This window comes from Andrena cerasifolii, chromosome 3, assembly GCF_050908995.1.
Source record: "Andrena cerasifolii isolate SP2316 chromosome 3, iyAndCera1_principal, whole genome shotgun sequence".
Taxonomy (NCBI): Eukaryota; Metazoa; Arthropoda; class Insecta; order Hymenoptera; family Andrenidae; genus Andrena; species Andrena cerasifolii.
Genome location: NC_135120.1, coordinates 6,915,270 through 6,936,662, shown reverse-complemented (window position 1 = coordinate 6,936,662; position 21,393 = coordinate 6,915,270). Strand labels below are relative to the sequence as shown.

The window sequence follows — 21,393 nt, the reverse complement described above, 5'->3', positions numbered from 1 at the left end:
AAAAACACACACTTTCGTACAAGTTAGATACTCATAAAACATTACAATGACAGATAAGTATGAAATTAGAAGAGCATGTACGTTGTGAAATATTTTGTTCAATAATGGAAAAATATTTTTTAATACCCCCAAACGCAACAGTCTAAATATCCCGAAACAAAAAATACATAACCACTTTTATAATCATCGGCACATATATGTGAGCGAATGCACGAGAAATAAACAAAAGCAAAGGTACTGTGTAATATTTTAATATCTTTTATTAGTGTCTAATTATCTGTATAAGATCTGCCTTTGTTTTTGCAAGTACCAATATCAGGTTTCAATATCGTCTATTATCCTTCGATTATGGTTGTGAGCACTGCTTATATTATTTTAAATATTTATATAGAATTCGAATACATCCCATTAGATGTCGATATTATCTGTGACATCCACGATCCCACACACAAAAATTCGGTCACGTTGGAGTTAATCTTTTCTTTGATACTAGTCAGACTATAATATGATGGCTGACCAAAACTTATACTACTTGCCAGCTCATCACCAGTAAAGCTAATGCGACCCACTAATCAGATTACAAAATGACGACTGACAACTCAGTAAAGCCGATACTGCCCACATCGCATTACGAAATGATGATTGACAATTCAGTAAAGCTTATACTGTCTACGTACTAATCAGATTACGAAATGACGACTACAGCTCACAATCACTAAAGCTCACACTATCCACTGGTCAGACTGCAAAACGACGAGTAGCAACTCGCCGTCAGTAAAGCTCACTGATCAGACTACGAATTGAGAACTGACAACAGAGTAGCACTTATACTGTCCACTGACGAGTTGTCAAAGCGATGACCGACACCTCGCTAAAGCCTTACGTGACACTGTCCGTTAGCGAGACTAACAAGGGAAGATCCCGAACCCGAAAGTTAAAAAAATTCTGAAACTTTGTGAATACATAGGGGATCTCCTCCTGATTGCAACGCAATTTTTGTTTGCTGCCCAAATTCACTCGAAGGGGGTGAAATTAACCCCCGCAAATTCAGCTATTTTCCGATTTTGTGTTATAACTCGCGAAATGTAAGAGATAGAAAAAAAGTTTCGAGACAAAAGTTACTTCTTTTAATTAGATCTATCATTTGGTAAAAAAATATTTTACAGTTCACGAGTTATAACAGAAAATCGGAAAATAACCGGATCTTCAGGGGGTCAATTACACCCCCTTAGAGTGAATTTGGGTAGCCAACAAAAATCGCGTTGTAATCAGGGGGAAATTCCCTACATATTCACGAGGTTTCAGAATTTTTTGAATTCCCGGATTCGGGATGTTCCCTTGTAAGTGCTGATTGACACTACGTTAACCGTGTTGCCTTAATAAACTTTTGCACTCACCGATTATGCTCGATCTTCGCACGTTCAAACCTCCATCGGTGACGTCGAAATGGTCCCTTCATCGCACGGTCACAAGAACAAGATCGTGGACACGGGTGAAGTCGTCGAAATCCTTTCGATCGACGGCATCCTGAAGTCGCGTGAAAGCGCAGGTTCAGTGTCCCCCTACGATCGTGGCACTAGACACCGTTGTCACAGAGAAAAAAACTAAAATTCCGTTCACTGCCGTTAACACAACTCTCCAAAGACACGAGAAGCACGTGGCGAAGCCACGACGCGTACTGACTGCTTGGTACACGACAGCTGACGAAGGGTGGCAACTCCGCACTTGCCACCCTGCGCTTTCCCTCTTTCTCCCGTACTCTGCTTCTCTTATTCGCGTTCTATGCCCGCCTCTTACTCCCACTCTATATCCCGCCACCCCCATCACTATCACTTTTAGCGATTTGGATGGAATGCAAGGTTCTTCAGGGTCTCGATTCTTTTTTAACGTCGCATTAAACGCCGCAAGTATGTTATTCGGGTACACGAAATGTCGATTCGCTGACAGTGAGGTTTAAGGGGTCATGCTCAGTCAGGAGAACGAAAAATGGGTGGTCTTTAGAAATTTTTTACTCAAAAGCTACAACACATTTCTCAGAAAATCTTTTCTCCTTTTAAGGATTGCATCTAGTACCGTGCATCGTATTTTTTCTATTTAAAAATATTTAGCAATAACTAAGTTATTGTTCATCACTCGAAGGTTCTCTAAAAAAAAGGCTTCTGCGGTGACCATTGCTGCTCGAAAGTCGATCATATAAAATAAAAAATTCAAAAGAATTTACTTAGTATATTATATTATCTAGTATTTGAACGAAGGATTTTTCGAAATATTGATTAGGGAAAAAATGGCTGATGTTTAAAGTAAAATTTTAAAATTGTTATCATAAATCTTGCCTGATTTTCGTCAATTAAAAGAAAAATAAGCATGGGATAAAAAAAATCCTTCGTTCAAATACCAGATAATATAATATAATAAGTAAATTCTTTTGAATTTTTTATTTTAGATGATCGAATTTCAAACAGCAGTGTTCACCGCAAAAGCTTTTTTTTAAAACAACCTTCAGGTGATGGACAATAACTTAGTTATTGATAACTATTTTTAAATAAAAAAATTACGATGCACGGTACTAGATGCAACCCTTAAAAGGAAAAAAGATTTTTTGAGAAATGTGTTGTAGCTTTTGAGTAAAAAATTTCCAAAGACCACCCTTTTTTCGGCCTCCTGACTGAGCATGGCCCCTTAAATTTAGACCTGTGATAACGTTGAATGTAATCAAAATTAAATTAACATGCTATTAATGTAATACAAATGGATTAAATTGTACTGTGCTAAAACTGTATTAAACAGAATTGGATTAAACTGCATATATCAGTAATTTTAATGTATATTAAACCGTGCGAAATTATGAAGTGTTTTTAGGCAAACAGTATAAAAAACGGGGGGGGTAGGAAGTGTAAGAGGGGTGGAGTGTGGAGTGAGTTGAAGGTAAGACAGAAAAGAAGAAAAAGAAGGAGAAGTGTGCGCGTTTCGTCCTGGGCTTGCTACATAGTGGACTCTTCAGTAAGGCTTACCTAGCAGAACTTGCTTTAGACGTGGGGATGTTAGGAGGTAGGACGGAACAGGTAGTACCTATATATAGGAATCAGTAGTTAGGGGAGAACTTGCGAATGAGCGGGATCGGTAGAAAATGTCCCCTTGTGGCGAATACGGAGTATCGCTACATTACCCCGTTGCCCGTCGTTAACGATATAGCGATGACGTTCCGTTTCGGTGATCACGACGCCGGAGGATGTTCAGGTATGAGCCCCATCTCGATTCGACGTTGATTTGTCCTGCGTTACTGAGTGATGCTCCGGTTGGTAGAACGTAACATTCGTGGGCCCTCAGTAGGGGAGAACGGGGCTAATTGTTACAATTTTCAGTTTTTTATTTTTTATTTTTTTTGCATTCCATATTCGATACTATCAATGACTCTCACTTAAAGTACGTTCTTTCCTCTACCGATCACCGCTATCGCGTGTAATTAAACGAGAACCATGACTTTGAAACAAGCCATTTTGAAGGTCGAGACATGTTATATCAACGTGCCCCGAGTAGGGGCTAGTTGTTAGACCATACGGGGCAAGTTGTTACAGGATTAAATTTTACGAAACGAGGCTTATTATGAGTAATATAATTATATTTTCTTGGACAAAAGTAAATTTATTAATGGTAAGAATCTATTACAATAAATGTACAATAAAAAGTCCTTTTAAAAATAATAAGAAACTACTGAAATCAGTTGCACTAATTATCGTTGTCCTCTTCATACGGGGACTCGTGTCTATTATTAATGAGGGCTCGGATGTAATAAGGGGACTAGCGCTCGAAAATGCGAAAAAGTATTGTCCAAACGCTAAGAAAAATTGGAAAAATAAATATTGTTAAACTGTATTTTAAAAAATATAGTGTTATAAAGCTCGTCACGACACACATTTGTTCTATTTACAGTTTTTTTATCCAATCATTAGTATGCGAGATAAAAATTATAAACAAAAAAAATTTCATCGTCCAAAATCATTATTTCTTTAAACATAAATTGCGATAACTTGAGTAAATATTAACGGATCGGTATGAGACTTGAAACATAAAACGCAGAAAACTCTAACGAAGCCGTGAAATGTATGCACAAATCTCTTATGTTAAAAAATGTAATAATATTTCATTTAAAAGTAATACTGGACATAACCCGTGTCTTTCAAGTTCGCCGTTAAAAAGTATCGAGGGAATTTTGAGGTACATATAACTTGCAGCGACAAAGTTTTTTCTTAATATACAAGGAAGTTTTTCACCAATTTTCACACTGATTAATAAATAATTATAGAAGATATGACGATATATATAAATCCCGCGCGGCACCAACAGTCAGCAGCTGCGTACAATCGCGTCACACTGCAAAGACATGACGTTCTCACTATTATATGATTATATATTACAAATAAATATTGCGGTATTATTTTCGAAATATTTAGTAACATTTTTATTATAGTATTTACACGCAATATTTACAATATTTACACTGTTATGTTTACAATATTCTGTTCTTTTATAAATTTTTCTTTTTCTCCTTTTTCCTATCTTTCCTTTTTCATTTTCTTTTTGCTTATCTTTTCTTCTTTATACAATTTATTTTTGATTGATGTCGTGCTTAAAATTTTTTTGCCAAAATCTTGTCCACTTTATTCTATATTTTTTAGTCTATATTTTTAAAATACAGTTTAACAACATTTAATTTTCCAATGTTTCTTAACGTTTGGAAAATAATTTTTCCCCTTTTCGAGCGCTAGTCCCCTTATTGCATCCGAGCCCTCATTTGCAGTGGTTTTATTTCTCATCTGCCATTTCTTTACTGTATGTTTTTTTATATTTTTATGCCATCAGGTTCCTTTTAAAAAATTTTTTAATAAAATCTTTTTAGGTTTTGATTTTTACTTTTCCTTTTTTCTTTTAACAGTTGAAAGGGTTAAATTAATAAATTAATTACTAAATACAATGTAACAACATGCCTCTTTCCTGTCCCTTGTCTTGTGTAACAACTTGCCCCGGTTGACACCATTGTGTATAAAAAGCTATAAGTTCACACCACTTTGGTGTATTCTCATGTTCTTGGTACGAATCTGCAGCTAAAGGAACGCTGATTCAAACGCGGTAATATTAATTTACATACATTTATCTGTCTGTCCGGTAGAAAAGATTGAAGTACGAAGAGAAAAGTGTACTATTAGTACCGAAAACACAAAAAACTGTAATAAACTGACAACGCGTGAACCGACTACAAACAAACAACATACACAACTGTCTATGGTTGAAACACATCAGCCACTTCATCGTCGAAGTGATAGTGCAAGCAAAAAAAATTTAAACTGCTTTGTAACAACCTGCCCCTGTAACATCTAGCCCCGGTCTCCCCTAGTTCTTCTGCTCAGATGGCAGGCTTGTGCGTCACAGCTGTGGGTATGCAGGGTGCGCGTAGTTTGCAATGCAGTGCGTCATGTTGATGCGAGCTCGGTGAGCGTGCAGTCGTCTTCGAGGCGAGCGCGTTGCTCAAACAGCCAACGTGGCCAAGAGAAAGATCTGGTGGGTTCTCCTTTACAGGTTGCTGCGATAAATCGGTAGGATCCAGCACGATTGAATTGCCACTCTAGGAGAGGGATTACGCGGGCGATACGATCAGATCTGTCCGTCGTTTCCTTTGCACGGTTTCGGCAGCGGCGTGCTGGCTCCTTGTGGTCCTGATGCGTGTTCTATCGGGTTCACCAATTGAGGAGGATCTTCCTGGAAGCGCAGATGTTGAACGTAGGACTACAAAGAAGAAAAGGAAGGAAGTATGTGTTTTGTCCTGTCTTCCAGCATCCCCGCGTCTAAGGCAAGGTCTGCTAGGTAAGCCTTACTGACGAGTCCACTACCGTAAACTGGGGGAACATTGGCGGGGGCTTTGAAACATTTTGATATATAATTTAAATATTAACATGTTTACATTTGCTATAAGTATCCTATCATAACATTGCACCTTTTGTGATTGCACTACAAGTGTCAAAATGTATACAATTTTTGTCCTTCTCCTTCTTTAATACATGGTAAAAACGTTAGTGTACCGGGGTAACATTGGCACATCATTTAGACAGCACTAACGGGTTAAGTTTTACTAATCTGAAGCCAGTAAGATGCACTGACACTTAAATTTGTTTATTTTATTTTATTTTTTACTTCTTAATAGAATTAATAGCATTACATATAAATAGCATTAACAGGTTAAGTTTTACTAGTCTGACGTAAAACAATGTAATTGGGGTAAAGTGGGGTAAAACGGAACGGGTGGGTAAAACGGAACACCAATGTTTCTGTTAGATAAGAGCTGCGAATGAGTTGGTATCGCGTCACATGGAACCAAAGGGTCCTCATAGCATTTTGTGATAGACCATAAACCCCTGCACACGTTATTTTTCCATTAAGAGAGTTGGAAAAATTTCCGGTATCGACGTTTCAATATTGCGTTGGACTTTCGACCACTTTTCGGTACTTGGATTTGGAAAATTAATAACGGCAAGTACGTCGTTGGATTCTATAGTCCTTACGCTACATTTTGACGTATTAAACAGTTCTTTACCTCGCGCTGAAGTGTAAATATTAAATGTTTACTAAATGACTGCATGTAAAGGGTGGGCCCATGAAGCCTGCACCACTGCTGAAAAGGAAGATGATACATTTGTACGTGATTTTTGTTCATAAAATAATAAACAAACTGTATTAATCTATCCTTCTTTTACGATATTATATTTATATTTGATTATTTTCCGTAATTTTCATGTTATCTAAAAAAATATTTTCTCTTATATGTATAATATATATTTTTGTTATATTTTATTTGCAATAGTTATACCTAAAACATATATTTATAGATTTTAACATAAATGAATACATTTTAAATCATAAAAATAAAGATTTTGTACGTTTACACGGTCTTCGAGTGGGTGTTCCGTCTTACCCCACCATTTCAGCGAGGCGAAGATTTCAATACCTCCGGTAAATTTCATTTTCCGTCGTTCCCAAAGATTTTTCTTAACAATGACTTTGATTTTCTTATAGTCTAAGGTCCACTGAAGACTCCTGTTGAAGTCTCGTGTCTTTTTCTCCTCCCGATTTTAAGTTATCACCCTCCATAGTTAAGCGTTCCGTTTTACCCCACCTTCTCCTACTGCCAATGTTCCCCCAGTTTACGGTATCCTTTTTTCCTCCTTCGCAGTCCTACCTTCAACACTCCACACCTCCACGAACATCGTCCCGAAAACAGTTGCTGCATTCTAGGAAATACGAGGAAATGTTTTTAAATAATATTACACAGAGAGTTTTGATGAATTATTTATACATCGCATGATGTGTTAATAAAAGTTGGTGGTTAGCTGTTTAAATAACAGTGAGTTGTTGTCAAGTTCTTAATACAAACAGACATGTCTTCTAATTGTTGATTTATGTTTATATTGTACAATTTTGGGGGAATTTGTCGCGCCGTCATATTAGTGAAACACGTCATAAAATGAAATGCTGAATATCACGAGATATATCCTAGGTATTGTAGCATACTACATAAACTGAATAAAACAATACCAAACTATGTACCTCTATTAATCTGGGTCGAATTAGGTATACTAGGAACAATTTTATAAAGGTTCATTCACACACATCAGTGACATATTTGTTTAGTGCCGAGCAGTTTCGTCCACGTCAGGGGTAAAAAATAGGGGTGACCGGGGTAAAGTTAGTCGAAAAAAAATTTCCCTTTCAATAAAAATGTGTGGAAATAGATTTATAATATAATTTAAATATTAGTATTGGTAAATGACGAATAGCAATACCTAAAATAAACTTAGAGTATATTTAAATTCAACTTGAAAAGAAAAAGCGAAAACGACCACTTTACCCCATATATGGGGTAAAGTGAGCTACTACTTGGGGTAAAGTGATCTGAAATAAAATACGAGTTTTAATGAAGAATATAATTGTAAAATTAACTTTATTAGAACTTTTAAACTATTTAAACTATTTTTAAAAATATATATTTCATTAATATAAGCTTAACGTCAATAATTTGTACTTTGTAACTTTGTACGTTGTGTAAACACATTTTCTTTTGAAGTCCTGATTTTTTTTCGCGTGATTTTTGCACGAAAAATCAGGATTTCAAATTTAAATAGCCGCCATTTTGTTTCAAATTAATATTTCGGAAATTCCCTCCGCCAATCAGAGGCTACATTAATATACTAAAGAAATCTTTTTTGTTTTTTAAAAAGGCTTCTTGGATGTCGGTAGTTACTTTATTCTAAACATAAGTATTTTTCTACGAAAAAATTACCAAATGTTCTTTAAACGTTGCTATTTTAAGTGCAAAAAGTTCTGTAAAAATATATGCGTCCGCGTTTTCAAAAATAATTCGCAAACATTCGCCTGATTTCGACCGCCTGACTAAATAGGTATAACCCCTTAATTCTTCGCAATTTGGGAAAGATATTGCGCGAAATGTAACAAACTAATACGTAACAAACTAAACTTTATTAAAAATTGTACCCTATGAGAACGCTGCGGTATTCAGGCGCAAAGTAATCGAAGTCAGTACAGCTCGAATTCATCGCAGAAGGAAGAGATTTCTGGGCGAGGGATCCATTGTTGACAGTGCATTAGCAGCCTCCTGCGGTGCCGCGGCACTGGCACTCCATTCAACCCCAGAGTTTTCTCGATACCCACTCGACAATGGGATTATCGATACCAGGCCTTGAACGGAAGTTATTAGAATCCGACAAACCTTGTCGGAAGCGGGAATGCGATGCAAGATATAAAAAGAGGGAATATTTTTTTAGATTCATACGAATCATTGTCACACAGACCAAAAATTTCAACCACTTTTTCAATAATCCTCAAAAACAGATTAATATTTTGACTGGACCAGGGTTTGGCGAAATTGCTTATTAATTTGGGTCGGACCTTTCTGATTTGAACACATGTCGAAGCTAATAAAAATTTAAATTTCTATTTGAGAGCTTCGTGATACTATTAACAATGGATGGGCAATGTTTTCCTGATGAAAATAACTCCAAACAGGATTTTATTCGAGCTACTTTTAATTACACATGATTCGAATCACTTCAGAATTTCGTAGACAAATTATACATCACGCGTGATGAAATATAACCCGAATAAAGCAGAGTAGGGGAGAGTAGGGTAAAATGGAACACTTAACTTTAGAGGGTGATAACATAAAATCGTAAAAAAATACACGGGACTTTAACAGGCGTCTTAAGTGGACCTTAGACTAAAAGAAAATCAAAGCGTTTGTTAAGAAAAATATTTGGCAACAAAGTTTGGTCCCATGTCACGTGATACCAGCTCATTCGCAGCTCTCATCTAAGAGAAACATTGACGTTCCGTTTTACACACCCGCTCCGCTTTATCCTACTCTCCCCTATATAATTTTCATGGGGAGCTGTAGCCAATACATTGCTAACACTTTCAGAGAAATATCTAGAGACGCGGCAGCGTCTCGACCAGTGAACGGCGGAAATCCCGGACACCCGTACCTCTGAAAGCGGTGGGGGAACTCACGCATGCGCGCGAGGGGCGCCGCGACGACGAACCAATCATCGCCAAGATGGGAAACGATGGGAAACGAAACGACGCCAGCGCCAAGCCAAGGTTGGCTGCGGCCTCACTTGACTTAGTTAGCTTGGCTTGGCGCTGGCGTCGTTTCGTTTCCCATCGTTTCCCATCTTGGCATTGATTGGTTCGACGCGCGGCGCCCCTCGCGCGCATGCGTGAGTTCCCCCACCGCTTTTAGAGGTACGGGCGTCCGGGATTTCCGGTATTATTCTTTCACTGCAACACTGCAACGCCCAGTAGTTGAACTACACATTTTACATCTGGCAACACCGCAAAGTGGAACAAAGGGCTGAGTTTCAGGCGTTTTCTTAAAATTTTGTAAAGAGGTAGGTAAGTGTACTTTGTCGCTTTGTAACTAAGCAATGGATTGAAATACAGATTTACTAAGTGTTGTAGGTGTTTAATAGTGAATGAAATAGTATGTTTAAACACTTTAAACTTCGTTTTTAACTTCATATGTTTTTCTATATAACCTCAAATTTGATGATGCCAATAATTGTACTTGTATGCCTATTTTTGTTTTTCATTGAATATTTTGAAAATAAAAGACTTAATAGGTACTCAAGATGTTTTATTTTAATGACAAAATCCACGATTATTAATAATAACTGAAATTAATTAAGACCATACAAAAAGTTCACAAAAAGATATAGACATTCCAATTGGGGTTTCCGCTTAGGATCTCAATCATTGTACAGTTTACCCCATGCAGTAACACACGAAAACTAGGTATAGAAATTGGACAAACACGATGCTGACACGATTACACGAGTGAGTGCGTGTCCTCGAATTCCCTGCGTTCGATCATTTCCAGAAAATTCACGTCAATTTTTATCGTCACTCACAAACCTGTACGCTGTCCACTTTTTTTCTCACCCCCATAATCCTTTCCTCAATATCGTGAAATTGTTGTATATGTATATTTCCACATTTCAGTAGCAACTAATGAATATTTTGTGTCTTCTTTCGCGAGTGTCATTTACCAAACAGTTTCACTGTAACAATAGCTCAATTGTTTTAATAATAAATTTACACAGCTTTATAACAATCTCAAACAATGGTGACGTCAGAAAATGATCTGCAGGTCACAAACTTTGCTTCTCTCAGACGAATAGTTTCTTCTGTAAATTTGATTTCGTATTATTAAATGTATGTACCTATATTTAAAATATTAGGAGTGGCATTGTATAATAATGAGTGTTGATCAATTAGAAGAAATCTGAAGCAGATCAAGTTAATGTGCCAAATCTCTCTGGCGTAAATTTTCGTACAAGGGTATTAAAAGCTAAGTGTCGAGGCAAAGAGGAACTTCAATACTTCATTGATGGTGTGGTTATCGTCTGTTAAAATCGCTGATATCCTTTTTTCTTACCCCTCCTTCATAACCCTTTCGCTTAAGCGTGCTTTTGTGACGTCCACTTTTGCAGTCTTTTAATTAAATCGTTAAATATCGTCGTGAAGTGATGTTCACACTGGTTTTCCTTACAGCAAAAAAATCACCATAAAGTATCTTTTAAGATCGTCAGCACAATTGAACGCCATTGATGAATGAGTTTAAAAAAAAAGCATTCACTTGTTTCTTAATTTTCGTTCAAGGAAGAATGGATACTACAGGTTCTGGAAAAAATATATAAATATATTAAAATCGAAAATTGGAACCTTGTTCACGATGAACAAAACAATGTACCTTCAGTTCCTTTTCGTCTAACGTAGTTTATTGTTAGTACTTTAAACATTTCTAAATATTTTAGAGTGCTATAATAATTTTGTTCTATGTAATACTTATAGTAGAAAGTAATGTGCATGTAGACTCAATTAATAAAACGAAGCTGAAAAAGTGTTTAGTTCTTTCATCACATGGCCAGCACATTTTAATTTATATATTTCGCTGTCGTGTATCGTGAATAAATTTAATTAAATAAAAGTTACTCTGTTTACTCTTTTTCATTATGTGCAATTTTATGTAGAGTTACGTAGCTTCTTTGTGATAATTAGTATTAGTAGTTTGATACTAAAATCATAATAGTCAATAAATGGTTAACTATACATTATGGTACGTCGAGCGAAATATATATCTAAGCAGGTATAAATCTTCATTAAAATCGTATACCTAGTAGGGGAAACCTGCACAAAAACGTATACCATATTTATTCCTGAAAATAAATGAAAGAAGCCCACGAGCATTTGGCAATTGTTTTCTGCCATATTGAACTGTTAGACAACAGAAATTCGTGACGAAATACGTATGCTCCAGCGAATTATTAGATTTATTCTGTTTCTAAGTACTCTGATCTTATTTTCGACTGACTTTAAGTGGACTATATAGTGTTTTGGTAGGGGAGACCGGCGCAAAGTGAACCTCGGGGCAAAATGAGCTTTCCTAATTTATTCTTTAACAATAGAATATATTTACAAATTTTGGTGACGTACAAATGTATATAATATACCAATGATAATTATGCACATTCATACAAATTCATTTAAAAAAAAAATATTAAGTTTTAGAGACTTCCAATTGATTTTCTTTTTAAATTAGCTTTTTGGATAAATGAGTCTTAAATGTGTTATTTTAACTTCAATTTTTTTCTGCGTGTTTAAAACCAGCTTACAAATACACGTGTACACGCGTTTGAGAAAACATTAATCCTAACATTATTAAATAATTAATTTTCCACTGAGTACATATTCGGGGTAAACTGAGCTGCAAGGAAAAGATGCGCGAGTGATGTGCGCAGTAACCTAACCTGTCTGCTAGCTGGGAAACTACGCGGCGTGATGAAACAGAATCTAACCTCAAAAAAATGAAAAATCTGACACAGTTTTTGACAACCACGGTGCAAAAAAGCCAGAAGCTGCTGTGCTAAACACGTCGTTCCAGCGCAAGGGGTTAATAATTACCTATATCCTTAATTAAAACTCTTATTTTATTTAAGCTCATATATGGGGTAAAGTGGTCGTTTTCGCTTTTTCTTTTCAAGTTAAATTTTAATATACTCTAAATTTATTTTAGGTATTGCTATTCGTCATTTATCAATAGTAATGTTCAAATTATATTTGAAATCTATTTCCATACATTTTTATTGAAAGGGAAAAATTTTATTCGACTTCAAACTTCTTTCGCGTCACTTTGCCCCGGTCTCCCTTAATTAGAATGTAAGTTACTTGAAGATATCTATTAACAGTGTCTATTTCTATTATATTTTGAAGGTCGTGGCCGATTATTGTCGTTTTCATATTTAGCTGTAACCAAAAGTGTAGGTAGGTGCTTACGTCTTGGGACACAACCGTACGGGGTAAACCCGTACCCCGCTATTTCAAGCAACAACAAGAAGAAAACACCTACTCTGAATGTAGAACAATCGAAAACAGCTAAAATCCAAAAATTGCCAAACAAACGTAGAGAAAATAACGTTGAAAATAATTTTTGTGTATACATACATGATGAGCCACCTAGGACAAGCCACCTGAATAACTTCTATAATTTTTGAGATAGGAAGAAATGTTTGAGACAAAAGTTGTTTGATTCCGAGGTGCTCATTACGCTGTGGATAGAACTTAATACTATTGTTGCTACTTTAGATCGGGGCAAAATCGAAAAAAGAACAGGTTTTAGTTTATTGTTAAATTAAGTAGCCTGTTTGGACGTTTCAACTATATTTTTGTTATTTTGTGTTGTTTATGAAAACACTTAATAAATACCGTTTTCATTACCCAATTTGTTTTATAATTTAAAAAGATATGGACCTGGAAACCTTAAGTACATATACGGTTTTGGACAGGTTTCCCCTACATTTACTCTTAATTCATCAGTCCAATAATTAGATTTGCTAATTATTATCCACTAATTAAATAATAATATTAACGATAATAAATAGCAAAGAATATGCTCGGTGTAAAACACTTCTAATAGATACAAGCTATTAGTAGCTGTCATAATTAATTTAGTATGATATAAAAGATGTTCTAGAGCTTCAAACTTAGCCACAGACATTTGCATCGATTTAAGGTCTCATTATCCTTTCGTTAATAGATAATTTAGGACACAATAGGTCTGAAATAGAGGTCCCTGGTCGTTACGAGTATTTACGTTAAGTTTTTCCCATCGAAGTACCAGCAAGATCCCCAGGAATCGGTAATTTAATCCGGAAATCGATCCAACGTATTTCCCCTCGTTGTCGAGTTCCGTGACCGTTCCCAAAGAAATACACGCTCGGTCTACTTCCCTCCTTATTTCCCTCTTTCGCTGGCGAGTTAATGGTAGATTTAACCGCGAAATCGCGGGACGTAGTTTCGGATTTTGTCGCGTCTCGAGACACATCGTTGAACGTGTACGAACGTTTTAATCCTTCAGCTGAATTTGATTGCTAAAAGCCTGACTTCCTCTTGTGTCGGTACAATCAAGCGATTTTTCAATTCATTATGCAATGGTCGAAGAGAAACAAACACGATTCACCCAGAAGAAACGTTAGTACATCAAAATACCCCTCACCCCACGTCGAAACTATATTACTTTTATTTGGAATATTTTTTTTATATAACCAACAGTTTCAAAGAAATATCTTCGAGGGGGTTGATTTAAAGTACTCAACCTATATATATATTAATAGCCCCAAGAAACTCATTAGGTACTTAATTCAGTATACAATTTTTCTAAAATTTTAAATAAGAATTTAAGAGCACCTTCAGCAGTTAATAATATCGAATCTTCTGTACTGTGATTTTCTATTGGAATTCATATAGGTTCTAATGTTATTAATAAGATGTATTATAAATTGTAGATGTGTTTTTTTACGTTGGCGATTAACTAAGTAGTGATACATTCATTTACGAAAATAAATTAAATTTATAATATTTTTCCTAGACTTAAGTTTCTCGAGAAATTATAGTATTTCTCGAGAAATAAGAAATAAGCAATTATAAAATTTCTTATAAATTATATATTATCTTTAGATAATTTCTAAAATTATCTATAGATTATGTTACCTATATTTCATAACTGAAACACTTCTTAGCACATGCAAGAATAATTGTCTTTGTGTCACCATGGTTTGTAGTTCATGTTTTGCAGATACAATATTATCTTCTAACCCCTTTTCATTTTATCCCGCGCTGTTTATTGTTCCACAAAAATCGTAATTAAAGGAGTGAAGGTCACAGGTATTAAAATTGTTCGCTGATGCTTTCTTACCTATTCATACATATTTATTATGTGTTTTTATCGTGTATGTAAATCCTCTACTTATTCAAGTTTCGTGGTTTCACTGTTGGGGTGTATTTCTATCCTGAGGAGAGAAAAAGGAATGCAAATTACATGCCAAAATCTATTCGTTTTGGCATAAAACTTTAGGGATCAGATAAGCCTCGACGGATGCTGAAAGGGAGGAATATCTTTTCCTTATCGGGCAAAAAAAAAACGTCGGAGGGATTCATTTACGAGTTCGGAGGGGTCGCTGAGGAACTGTTCGACGTGGCCGCGAAAAGCCATTCCGTTGGTAATGCGTTTTACATGACATTCTCTGCTGTCAATGACACTTATCGAGATAGGGTAGATCCTTATTGATCTAGAATAATAAGTGAAACATTGATACTGCTATAATGTACTGGGTGATACAGAAACAAGTCCATGACTTCAGAAACTTTTAGTGCTCACTATGAGGAGTGAAAAATGGTTAATCAACCATACGTCCCAGAATCAAACTTTTTGGTGTAACATAAAAAAGTTTGCCAAGTATTCATTTCTTTTGTCAGATCAGTGAAACTTTCCTTGATAAAGGTCTAAATATTGACCGAAACGTCGGAAGATGATACTTCTTATATTTGCAAATTAGCTTTTGTTCTTTTAATTGACCGAAACTGTGCGCCGAAATCATGTTTTAATTTTTTAAAAAAATTTTACGTTCGAAATTCCAACTTCATTATACTACCTACTCATGTGAACACCAAAGTACATTTTACATCAAGAGGATTCATTTTAGGACCTATGCTGATTAAACATTTTTTTACTCACTGCGGTGAGTATTACATAGGTATGTATAAGTCCCTAAAGGCGGCCACACACGGTCCGGCCGGCCTGTCAGATTGTGCAGGCCGGCCGGAGCGTGTGGGTGCCGCACAGTGGTCGGGATAGGGATAATTAGTAACATTCGTATTGTATAACTTTTATACTATAAAAGATATCGGAATGGCGCCAAAAAATATACAATAAAAAAATTATTCCTTTCTAATGATTTATAATTGAATATATTGTACGTTCATTTAATGTTTTTTTTTTCAATTTTTAAAAAATTTGAAAACTGTTTATTTAGTAGCTTATTTAACGCTCTTTAAGCGATTTAAATCGCTTGTTAGATAAACTTTTAGTTTCCGATTATAAGGAAAAATCAAATAGTACTATTAGAAATTGTGACGAAATCTACAGTTTAGTTAAACATTATTATTCATTATTTATTAATTTATTCAACGGATTTATTCGTTTCGGAGTATTAAGAAATCCTTTATTCTTTATTGTATCGATATGGAAGTGATACCGATGGATTCCTTATGTGTTTCGGATGAAAATCATACAAAATTTCATGTAAGTCGAAGATATTAACAAAATGCAAAATTCGATTTTTCATGGAATTTCCTTCATTATGATCCGAATTATGTAGTTTTTTGTGTTAGGAAATCCTGGACATTTCTGTCTTTTTAATGGTATTCCCACCCTTTCGAAGGTCGAGAGCCATCAAATGATAGGCCGGCCGGACCGTGTGTGGCCGCCTTAAGTCAGGCCTGCCCTTTACGGTGCAAATACCTCCTGAAGTTCTGGGACCCGGGTAACAGCCGAGCGCGGGACTGTTCCAATGTTACCCGTTGCGAGAGCTGCGGGAGAACTGCATGAGGCTGCGTCCATGTAGGCTCGTACCACGAGCAGTGGAAAGCTATTGGTCGTGGTGGTTTCCAAGGAATAACTGGTACATCCTAAACGCGGTTAACAGAGAGAGTAGAGGGCCGTGCGACGGAGAAAAACATAGGCGGTTAAGGGGGAACACCACTGTGACGGCCGGAAAAGTAAGCCATTCTTAAGATTTTTTTTCAGGAATAATATACAGTTTTCATAGAAAATTTTGATTACCTACCTTTAATACGCTGTCTTAAGAGACTATACTGAAAAAAATAAATAGGAAAACATCCATAAATTTTAATATATTAATTAATCTCCTAGACCCCCCACGCGAGGTGGTCGAAGGTGTAACTATGGAACAGCAGGTCCGAAATCAAATTTCTTTTTTTTTTATAAACTATATGAGTGTAGTTTCCGTTGTACGTACCGATTTCTTAAACAAATTAGTTTTGTAAAAATGGTGCGCCTTAGAAGAAAAGTTTCGAAAATCCGCGAATAAAAGATAAACAGCCCTTCGCGCGTATTTAAAAAAATTGTTTGCAATCAAAGAATCCGTAAGTACAACGGAAACTACACTCATATAGTTTATAAAAAAAAAATGAAATTTAATTTCGGACTTGCTGTTCCATAGTTACACCTTCGACCAGCTTGCGTGTGGGGGTCTAGAAGATTAATTAACCCTTAACTGATATACTGTTTTTGGCAAACGTGGCTGGAATACTCGGGTCGTGGCAGACCCCAAATAAAAAAGGACACAGAAAATTTTAAAGTCGACACTAGAGCAACCACTATATTTTCTTCTTAGGTAATGTAGAAAATAATAGAAGCGTAGATAGTTAAACTATTATTATAAAATTAATTAGAAATTCAGTTTACCAACTTAGACAACTGTAAAATTGTACATCGAACTTTGGGTGCTTGGGGTCACGAGCGACCCCAGGATACCAGTTAAGGGTTAATATATTAAAATTTATGGATGTTTTTCTATTTTTTTTGTATATTCTCTTAAGACAGCGTACTAAAGGTAGGTAATAACAATTTTTTTGAAAACTGTAAATTATTCCTGAAAAAAATTCTTAAAAATGGCTTACTTTTCCGGCCGTCACAGTGGTGTTCCCCTTAAGTGGGGAGTCGGGCGTAGCAGCGCCTCCCGAGGGTCGTGCCTGCGCGAAACAGGTCTGCTCTAATGTGGAATGCAGTGTAGTATTCATTCTAAACGGATACTAAATGACGTTCGTCAAGTGACATTTTTATGAACCGAGTTCTCAGATAAACCGCATTACATGTGCTGCATGGAACGACCCAGTAGAATTTAGTCGAAAGCTGAATGATGCCACCGAATGAATACGGCGAGCCGCGGTCTTGCCGGTTATAGATTAAATTGGGTATAGCCGTAAAGGGGAGCGTAAAAGCGAAAGTTATTTCCGCTTAGGTACCCGGAGGAAGGTTTGCGTGATCGCTCCGCGATGTTTCGTGGTTTACCTGCGTGTTCTGCGCTGTCTATCGGCGATCGAGTCGGTTACGAAAGCCGGGGGAACCACGATAAAAGATGGATGATGAAAAACAAGGGTGAGGAGGGAACGGCGAGTTAAACGGAGAAACTCCGCCTGAAGAGTGCTCCAAGATGGCACCGTCAGCAATATTCAGGATCTTCTTTGTCCTATCTTCTCCCCCCTCGCTCTTTCTCACTCGTTCCCTTTCGCTTCCTACACTTTGACTGCGACCTCCAACGCAGCCACCCCCTTTTCGCCTTACATCCCCGATAACCTATATTCGGCGGTGCAGCCCGCGAAACTTCAAGGAAAGAATCCCTCTCTTAAGCTGCATGAAAGTAACGCCGGCCCGCTGATTTCCGTCAGTGACGGCGAAATGAACTCGCAAATTTCTTTCGCTAGTCCCTTTGGATGTGGCCCTGTGTAATGCCGAGCATAACTACCATCGTCGGTCGAACAATTCTGACGATGGAACTTATCGAATTCCCGAGGTACGTCGATGCGGTAAACGACGGCTCTGTGGCTTCTTTGGCTCGGAGGATCGAGAAGGCGGTAATGAAACCGTGTGGAGAAAATCAGCTCAAGGGCCGGGAGTTAGAATGATTCACTGGACCCCAGAACTTCTTTGCTGGCATCTGAATTAAAATGCAAGAGCTGATGAGTATTAATACTTCCTGCGGTAGTAGTCGCTAATGGCCCACCAGCTTTATATGAAATGGCTTGGGACGATAAATTCCCAGCCGGTTGATGGATCTCGTTAGAATCTCTGGTTCAAGCTCTACTTATTACGTTGGATTAGAATTAAGGGGACTGTGTTTTTGATCCTGCGAGAGGTCACTTTTACTTCTGTGACGTCACTTTGTGCTGGATTGAATGAAAGTCTAAAAGACCACCCTTATTATTAAGGATTCTTACATTTTTATTAGGAAGAATGTTAAATAATATGGATTTTTCAGTTATTAAGTATGGGAGTAAATAAAAGAATACTGTAATTCACTTAATAGAACTGCTATTCTTCCAATTTCTGAGACTTGATTTCTTCGCAGTAGAATATTAAATTGGAAATTGCGATGTATGCTTTAATAGCATAGGGGAGAGTCGTGCAGTACCGACCAGCTTACAGTACCGACCAAAGCTAGTTCTCGCTTCTTCGACCAGATATTAGCACTGTATTAACAAATGAAAATCACAATTCTCTATAACCTATTCCGGGGTCATATTGTTTACTCCATTGCTCTCGATGTTCTGAGGCATTAAACGTATACGTTGATATTCACTGGGTTAAAAGTTATTTTTTAAAACTAATCTTTTGTTTCTCATGTGGGTAAATGATTTTGTTCTATTATGTATACTATCTCTAGTCTATTAAGTTTACTATAATGCCCTAGTTTTGCAATATTTTTTTTGTACATAATATATCACCATCTAAAATGTTTCCCCGTGTTTGTCGTACAGTACCGACCATCCAACTGTCTTGCAGTACCGACCAATAGACTGTCAACCAGTAGGGACCAAATTTTTCTTATTTGTAAGTTCAATCTGTTAGCAACTCAGATTAATTTATAAGATGTTCATTTAGCCTTGCTTCTACCTTGTTCCGCAAAAAAATAAAATAAATAAGGATAGGTATGATAACCTAACAAACGGGAAGCTAGGATTTAATGAAGAAGTTATCCAGTGTGTTATTTGCAAGCAGAGTTGGGAATTAACTAAATAAAAAATTATTTAAATAAGGATCAAATAAAAGTTACTTTAAGATTAGTCGACGAATAAAGTTAATTTTTTATTCGTTATTCGAAATTTTATTTAAATAAAAATTTTGCTCATTTTTGTTTGCAAGGAATCATTTGACAAAAATTGGGTGCAGTGTACCGAATGTGAAGGTTGAGTACACATCAAATGCACAGATCAGGAGAATATTAATTAATTATTATACTTACAATCTTTGTACAAAAAAAAAGAAAAGAATCTTGTATTGTACCAATTAAATGCCTTTTTATTTACATTGTTAATCACTTAGACCTAAAAATCTACTAATTTAATAGTTGGTCGGCACTGGACGACAATTTTTCGTTTCCTAGAAATTACAACTTTTTTACTTTTGCGAATTATCAATTCTTATTATTAAATTTCACAAAAATAATTTACCCCTCTTATTAAGTCTCATCTGTACTACAAACATGTTTTTGAAATTACTGATTTTTATCCACTCCACCCCAAGATATAACAAAGAAACTTAGAGCGGTCGGTACTGCACGACTCTCCCCTACGCGAAGTGGTGTGAAATAAAATAAAAAAGAAATTATGCAACCTGAAAGTACATATTTTCCTAATTTTCCTAGATTTTTTATTCAGGCGCCTTACCTGTGGGGTTTGAAAATTATTTAAATTCTAACTAAAGTCAACAAACAAATAAAAAATGTTATATTTCTAGCGCTTTTTTTATATACAAAAAATTAATTATCAGCAGCTAATATTCATATAAAGTCCCACATTTTAATGCCAATTTTATCCGAAACATACTAATCCAAATCGTGACCTCCACTTATGAGTCAATAATGACCAACTATATTACTAGAACTGTACATCTCAAGCTCTTCCTTGATTATTTTCAAATTAGCATACTTTGAAGCTTTCAAACGTAAGTTCGAATAATTATTTTTATATTAGCTTCCATTGTCATCGAAACTAACTTAATGGTGGTTAAATATTCAATCAAACTATATCCCTTTCCCCAGCTTTCTAAAGTCAGTACTGTACGCATCACTGCACATGACATACCTATACATATTTTGGGGTGCGTTAAACAATTTTTTTAAACATATTCTTACACACACAACTTAAATGTTTCCCCTCGTAACGTACTAACGTAACCCTCAGTTTACGTTCCATCGAGTTTGAATCTTTTCTCAAAATGGAATTGCCGCCAATATTGTCTTTGATAAAAAGCTGCAAGCCTCTTTTTTCCTTTCACTTCTCCTCTTTTTGAGAAACAAACTGTTTTCGCTTTATGAGCCGTTGAAAGCGCCGTGAAACTTTGTTTTCCAAAAGAAGAAGTCTCGCTCACAACGCGCGCACGTGAAGCTCGTAAAAAAAAAGGTTGGAAGCCAAACGCGGAAGCTTGCTCTCACCCTGAAGCCTCTTTCTCCAAGAACTTTTCACGGAGGGCTTTCGATGCTTCACCTCGATCGAGCGGACCCCGTCTCATCAGCCTCAGTTTTCCGGACTGAACACTGATTAATTTAATTAAAGACGTCACGACAGTTTACCTCGCCTCGTAGAATATGAATAAAGCGCTTCTAAATCGACCGAAGAGATTATTTCGATTCGCCGTGGGAATCTGCACCATTCGCGGTTAAACTTATTTCTGATGATAAAGGGTGTAGCACT

At 36.3% G+C, this 21,393-nt stretch overlaps 1 protein-coding gene and 1 long non-coding RNA gene across 2 annotated transcripts in view; one reads left to right on the top strand and one right to left on the bottom strand.

Annotated features, from left to right (window-relative positions):
* Positions 1-1,677, bottom strand: part of Grd (GABA-gated ion channel) — a 167,781-nt gene extending 166,104 nt beyond the window's left edge. The window contains exon 1 of the mRNA XM_076808592.1: positions 1,398-1,677. The gene's annotated coding sequence lies outside the window, so the exon portion shown is untranslated. The remainder of the gene's footprint in view (positions 1-1,397) is intronic.
* LOC143367127 (uncharacterized) overlaps positions 1-21,393 on the top strand; it is a 277,661-nt gene that overhangs the window by 102,282 nt on the left and 153,986 nt on the right. The window lies entirely within an intron of this gene.